Genomic DNA, 7,426 nt, shown 5'->3' with positions numbered 1-7,426 from the left:
GGGTTTTTGGTCCCCATTTCCTTACATGGTCTGTCCTTGCTCAACCCCATCCAAATAGCTTGAGACCCTGTCAGCCAGTCTCACTGGGACGTTGTTCCATCTCGCAGAGACACGGGGGAAGGCCGGTGGGTGGAGAAGCGCGGGGGGGGTCCTCTGCCTGCCTCGGGTGCCGGGGCCAGTCCTGCGGACGTGCAGCATGAACTTGCTGACTCACTCGCCTGCATGCCGGGTTTTCTTTTAGGGGCACGGTTCATCTACCTCCTCACACAAAGTGCTCTGTCCTCAGCGTTATCTTCTCACTCCTGATCCAGCATGCTCTCCAGCAGCATGGGGTGACTCACCCAACAGACAAATGATACACTAAACTTTCTTTACCTTACACATCCTTTTCATGTGATCAGTTGAAATGCTGTCGTTGCCGGCAGCAATTGCAGATCCCTGCCTTACCTTTACCATTTGGCAGTCGGAGGCAAAAAGCATCCTGATCTTGCAGTCTGACAAGCAGAAGGCTGACGTCGCTCCCAGGCTCACCCATGCAAGGAAAAGAGTATTTCAGCAGAAAGGCCAAAGGCTAACAGAGCAGCAGGCAGCAGACGGGATCAAGTTCCACCTGCCAGCAGGCTAAAGGCATGCCTACCCCAGCCACAGCCCCTGCTCTGTGCTGCTGCTCCTGCCACTGGTCACAAACAGGGAGCTGAACCAGTTAAATAACACCCTAGCAAGGTAGATCGGGGGCAGTTTTAGCCAGTGGAGCCATTGAGAGAAACATCCAGGGCTCCTTGGCATGCCCCAAGGGCGTCCTGTTGGCAGCAGCCCCCAGGTTGGAGTGTTGTGCGCAGGGAACTGCATGCACCCCATTTTTGCAGGAGGCAAGACCTTTCCTGACTGGTGAGGCACTGCCTCATGGCACTGCTAGGACTGAGCTGGCCCCAGGTGCGGAGGTGCCCCTCCTTACAGGTCGCCGATGCAGGGAAAATTGCTGAGTACAATCTGCTGTACTGGCTCTGGAGATAAACGGAGGACTTCAGTCCAGAAAACTACCGTACAAAAGCAATAAATTCCCTTTGGGAAAAAAAAAGCACCACCAATCCACACTCGTGTTGCTGATGGAAGTGCCACTACCTTTTGCCACCGTAAAGGCAGACGTGTTTGAGCTTTGCTCATGAAATATTCCTGAAGGCGTTCTTCACCTATACGGGCTTATGGGAAGCGGAGCTGTGGAGAGGGAAGTGGCTGCGCGCAGGCGTGCGGAGGCTCAGCCCCTGGCAGGGCACAAGGAGCCCGGCTTGCACCAGGGTGCTGGTCCCGCTTGCTGCGGGGTTAAATGCGTACAGCGGGGATGCTCTGTGTGCCTGTGGGTCCCACAAAGCCCGGGGCCTCTCCCTCAGTCCCTGCCTAAGCTGTGCTGCAGCCCTCCATGCCCGTGCCCAGCCTTGCACCCAGCCACCCGCGCTGCCATCTCCCCTGCCGGGGCCCCGGCTTGTCCTCAAAGCTGCCCTAGCTCTGCACAGCGAACTGCGTTGCAGACCATATCCAGCTGAAATGCAGGTTTCCCCCACCGCCACGTTACCTCGTAAGTGCAATCGGTTTTCTGGTTTGTTTTTCTAGGCGTCCGTAATGGAGAGGGCAATGTATGATAGGGATGGCTGGAAGGGGGATGGGAGGGAGGACTGCAGGCAAGGGTTGCTCAGCTGGGTACCCCTGCTGCATCAAACGGTGGCTCCTGCAAAGCAGGACGATCCCCGTGCCTTCCCCGAGGTCGGGAGGAACGATGGAGGAGAGCCACGTGTCGTGGCTATGTCCAACCACTGCTTTGTTCGGTGCCGAACGCCAAGAGTCACCTGGCGGCTGGAGGACGCTGAGCAAGGGGAGAGCCTGCAGGACCTGACCTGTGGTGTGGCAGTAAGAACAGCCGATTCATCTGCCACCCCCTGTGCACCCCTGCCTTAGTCTTAAGAAAAAGCTTACCCCTATTTAGGGGAAAAGCTAAGTGCTGTTTACACTGCAGGTTGCACTACTCTTTTGGTAGCTAAAAATATGCCATAGCTTCTTCAAACAAATACACCTTCTTTCCCACCTGCCAACTCTCAGGCTTTGGAAAGTCGCTGGCCCTTCTAGTGGTAACCAGCTGGATTTGTATGCCCAAACAAACAGAGCAAGTGGCCTGCATGCACCAACCGCCCCTATATTCCCCGCGTAGCGTGGTATGTAACAGTTTGCGTCCGTGGGGAAACAAGTGAAGGCAATGTGCTGATTCACAGTGAGACTGCTGCCTTTTGGACCCATCGGGATACGGGAATGTGCTGATCAGCCCCACGGGACAAGCACAGCGGGTCTGGCCTGCGAAGGGTGGGAAATGCAGCGTGTTTGGAGCTGCTCATGCCTTGGGTTCCTTCCAGCGTCCTGCTAAGAAAAACTAGCAGGTCTGCTCTTCCCCCGCCTGTCTCTGGAGCATAGCTCTCCCTACAGCCGACCAGCAGTAGATGCACCATCAAAGGAGGCACATCAGATGCATTGAAAACATCTGTGGGTTGTACAAACATGCTGACCTCTCCTGAAACAGGTGGGTGGGAATGGCTTCTTCAACGCAGCTAACAAAAATGTAACTTTTCTAACCCATTTCTGCCTTGGACTGTGACAAGCTTGGGCTAGTGCACCCTACACCGAGTACCTCGCTCTGTCATACTCATCCCTTATCCCTGCCGAGGTGAGGGAGGCTAGTCAAAAAACACGGCGCTGCTCAGCAGTGTCAGTGGGGTCTAGTCACAGGCAATTAAATTTTTAATCTGTTTTTGGTAAGACTTAAATCATGGGGAGGAGGGCTTAATAAAATCCATATTTTGGACAGATGGCACATGTCACGTTTCAGCTGGAATAGTTTTACACTAAAATAAGGCTTTTACATCAAGTGTGCTGAACAGGTGAAAAATATATTTAACAGCAAGTCACATCCTCCTTTTTTCCCAGTTTACCCATGTAATTCAGATAGCGGGTATTATAATTGATATTCCAACTCACAGTCCCATTCAGCTTGACCAGTAGTGCTTTTGACCCCATGTCCTCAGAGCAAAATGGCTTTCTCTGACGGCCAAAGATAAGACAAGAGCCAAGGAAAGCCTGTTCTGCCCTGAATTATCTTCTGGGCCTTCCCGGAACATTGCTAACCCTTCTTCTCCTGATACCCTATCAAGCCCTACCATGGAGCTTCAACTGCTTTGATGAAGCCATTTTGATTATTAAATTATATGGGAGGGGGAAAAAAATGTGGATTTCTTCCCACTTGGTATAGCAGAATCAGGAACATTTTAAAACCGCACTGTCTCCTCTAGGAGAAAAAATCACAGGGGGTGGGGAGTGGATCTGTGGTCACGAAAGATCTCTCCTTCCAAGCGCCCAGAAGTAAAGCTCGAGTGCTGCACCCCTTCTGACCCCGCCGAGATGAGTGCTATGAAATTACCTCTGCAAAGAGTCTTTCTGATGACGCTTTAAAAGCAGAGGCCCTTTCCCATTACATCTTTGCGTGAGAGCCAGGAGCTGTCCCGGTGCTCTCAGCCGCCTCCATCACTCCCCGCGCCTCCCTCTCTTTTTATGGCCGGCTGGCCAGTTCTCTCCGGTTGTTGCTTCCCAGCCTGAGGACGCTGCCGTGTAGTCAGCGGGATCCTGCGAGGTAAAAGCTGCAAGGTAACCGCTCAGATAAAGGACAGGGTGGTGCGCGCCTGCTGTGGAATAAACAGCTGCGCGATGTCCTCTCGTGTGTTTTTTCGACTTGGTAACGCTTAAGCACAAGCACCGCAGAACGGCAAGGTAAGATTAGGTATCCAAGGGCCACGATTTTATTAGGTGCACAGGCTGTGAAGTGCCTGGTGTGTCTGTGTGGAGTGGAAGCACGACGAGGGTGCCGCTGCAGACCCCAGCCAGCCCTCCGCGGACCACCTCCTCCTCTGCCCTTCACCCAGGCACAGGCAAAGCAGGAAAACCCATGTCAAAACGCTTGCCGTCCTCACCTGCCGGGGGCAAAACCGGCTGCGTGCGCGCCCGTACGGCTGATGATGCCAGAGTCAGACCGCGTAGCAGTTCTGGGGATGGTGGTGGTGGGCGAATTACTTGAGCATTTTGATCAAATTTAGCTAACAGCTTTTACCTTGCCCAAAAAAAGGGCATGGGGAAATGTTTTCAAAGTCCCCAAATTTGTCATTTAGATCGTTTCAAGAAAATGTTTCATTAAAAAAAAAAAATTTGTTAAACCAAGTATTTTATTTCAAAATTGTCTTCTTTCTCTCCAAATGCCCATCCATATCTCTGTTTCGTTTTAGGCTGAAAAGGTCTCCATTTCTTGCAGTTTCGTCACTGAAGGGAAGAATCTTATTTTTTACTGTGGCTTCACTTCAAGCAGTCATTGCTTCGGGAGGTAGCCAGGAAGGGGTGGCTGGGTTATTCTGTAACTGCAATGCCCAGAAAACACAATTCTTGCTGGGTTTAGGGTTATTTGCAGCCTCTTTATGAGAGACCTGCATGCTCTGCGTCACATCAGATAGCCCACAAGATTTTTCTACGATGGATTACCTCTGGCAATGTTTTCCAGAGAGTTCATTTATTGCAAAAAGACCAAAGGTAATGTCATTCCTGTGCTAATACCTACAGCAGTCACATCTTTGAAAGGTTTAATTCCCAAATAACCATTCCAATAAGCCTTATTCTCGCCAGATCATCTCAAGAGCAGTGAAGTCTCCTTCGCGACTCTGTTTTGGGGGAGCATGGCCCCAGTCTGGGCCTGATGGCTCCATGCGCTGCCCCGGCTGTGGGAAGGAGCAGGGAAAGGAGGGACTGAAATTTCTGTGGGCTTTCCTCCTTCCAGTAAATCTGCACCCAGATAATTTCCTAACTGCCCAGCCAGCGTTTGGGAGTCACCGTGGAGCAGAAGGTGTTTGCTGCTTTCAGCTGATTTAATAGTAAAGCAGTTGCATGAGGAGCGGGAGCCAGCATGAGAAAGAAAGAGGTTTAGGGCTGGAGGTGGTGCAGAGACTAACCCTAGGTTCCCAGTGGACACAGAGAATTCATATCAGACAGCACCTAATGTAATATGTCATTTCTGTCATTGCTTATGCCTGATCCAGCAAGGCACATGCTGACACAGACGAGCCGGGTTTAAGCAGCAGTTTAAGTACAAGACATGAAATCAGATCAGAAACAAAATTCTAAAACCAGCACAAAATTGCTGGGGGGTGGGCTGAGAGCACTTCTGAAGATAAGTATGAATTAAAACGAACAATGAATTGCTTATCTCTTTTTTATATCCCAATCATTTACACTCAGAGAGCAATCAGGTGCTGGGCATAATTAGGTGTGGGGCAGGACCCAATCAGCGTCCCTCCGCAGAGCGCTTACCGCCACTCATTGGTGTCCCCTGCCACCGGGCACATATAAGCTCAGCGCTGGAGTGCAGCAAAGGCACTCAGCCGATACACCGAAGGTGGTAAGTATGGCTTATCTCTTACTGAACGTGCTGCTTTTCTAATGGCAGACTGCATGGGAGCCATGCCTACTAACCAGATAACTTTGTTGTCGTGGAGAGGCTTGAAAAGAGGAGGAATCAGGTAGCCTCTGCTTCTCAGCCTGTTCAAAGGTTGACTCTGCTCCGGGGAGTGTCTGTGCTTTCGGCAAGATCTGAATAAATCTGAAAAACGGGGAGGTTCTGGCTTTATGCTACAAGGTCAGTTGGGCGGTGGAGCGGGTTGCCTGGAGAGCTTGTACAGTCTCCATCCTTGGAGGTTTTCAAGACCCAGGAGAACAAAGCCCTGAGCAACGTGGTCTGAACTTAGTGCCGACCCAGCTTGGAGCAGGAGGCTGGACTGGGGACCCCCCGAGGTCCCTTCCAGCCTGGGTCACTCTGTGATTCTGTTAAACTGATGTTGCATTTGCCTTGCTCAGTGACAGCAATACCATTTCTTTAAAATAAAGCAATAAAATGGCATTTTGTTTTGAATGGGGCAAGTTCACATATAACTCTCTCTGCCCTGCTGAGTTCATCTTATTTTCCCTCAGTCTACTTAATGAGCGTCCTGATTTTCTTCCTTTTGAAGTTGTCAGTGCAGTCTGATAACCTAATAATTGCAATCTCCTACCTGCAAAGTACTCCATAAACATTAGCCTATGCTCTTTGTTATATATTTTCAGTAAATGGCAGCGGCTGCAGAACTGTGTGTTAGCGTGCTGGGTCTCTTGGCTTGCCTCCCAGCTCCAGTGGATATTTCCATTTATCCTTTGTCCAGTCTTGTGCTGTCTCAAGCTTCTCTATTTAGAAGAGAGTAACGGGGCCGTTGCAGGACACCTACAATAGGTCAGATGTATTTGATGGCTGATCAGACGATAGCTGAAGCTTCAGGCAGGGCTTAGGAGGAGTATTGGGACATAAGTAAGAGTTGTGGTAATTAAGAGAGGATGTATCTTCACTTTGTGATGTGAGGTGACTTAAAACTGCACCGGAGGCAGTGTGGGGACATGTTTGCACTGGGCATTACTCCTCTCAGCCACCCTTGGCTGTAGTCAGACTGTCCGCTGGCCCCGTGCCTCTTTCTGCCCACACTGCCCACCCAGCCTGCGTGTTCATGGGATGCGACTGCTGAGACCGTCAGCAGGGGAGCAGCTCGCCGGTGTCGTCTCAAGGCCTCCGGAAGGTACACGAAGGTCAGATTCTTCCCATCCTGTGGTACCATTACAGGTCATCTGCCGTCTCGCATAGGCGGTATTGGGGTTCCTACACTTCAGGCAATTAACCTTCAGAACCACAGTGGTTTTAGACATATCTTAATTTAAATATGAATCCAGACCCTGGGCACAGCGACGCAGAGATTTTAGAGTGATTCGTAACTGGAGGGACATCTGTGCAGTCCTGCAGCACCATGCCAGGAATTAACCAGCCTTAAGGAGATACGTGAGAAATCCTCCAGCAGAGAGGAATGTAGATGTTGACCTAGTCGAGGACCAGGTCTTGTTTCTTTGTTCTCTGGGCATCTAGAAAATACGCCTGTATCCACTTTGGGTGAGTGAACAAATGAAAGCCCCGTTCTTGCTCTTTTTTTATATGAGTTGTTAAGGGAACTGAACACAACGAGCAGAAAGCAACCTTATTTTAGAAAGTGGTAAGCCAGTAATGCTCTTCCTTCCATGAAGTCCTCCCGCACCAGCCACCTCAGCAGGGCACGCTGCCTCCGACCCTTGGCTTTAGGGCCAGGCTGGTGGCTCCTGGCAGGGGTGACACTGGGGCCTCGGGCACTCCTCGGCGGTGGCAAGGGAGGTGCTCGGATGCTGCCGTTCCCGGCGTGTGCCCGAGGGGCATCAGGTTGCTCCCGACCCCCCCGGGGAGGTCGCCCACCCTCGCCCAGGGCTCGCAGGCGGCTGTCCCCGCAGCCGGACGCGTGGTGTTGGC

This window comes from Aquila chrysaetos, chromosome 7, assembly GCF_900496995.4.
Source record: "Aquila chrysaetos chrysaetos chromosome 7, bAquChr1.4, whole genome shotgun sequence".
Taxonomy (NCBI): domain Eukaryota; kingdom Metazoa; phylum Chordata; class Aves; order Accipitriformes; family Accipitridae; genus Aquila; species Aquila chrysaetos.
Note: the sequence above shows the minus strand (reverse complement) of the source record.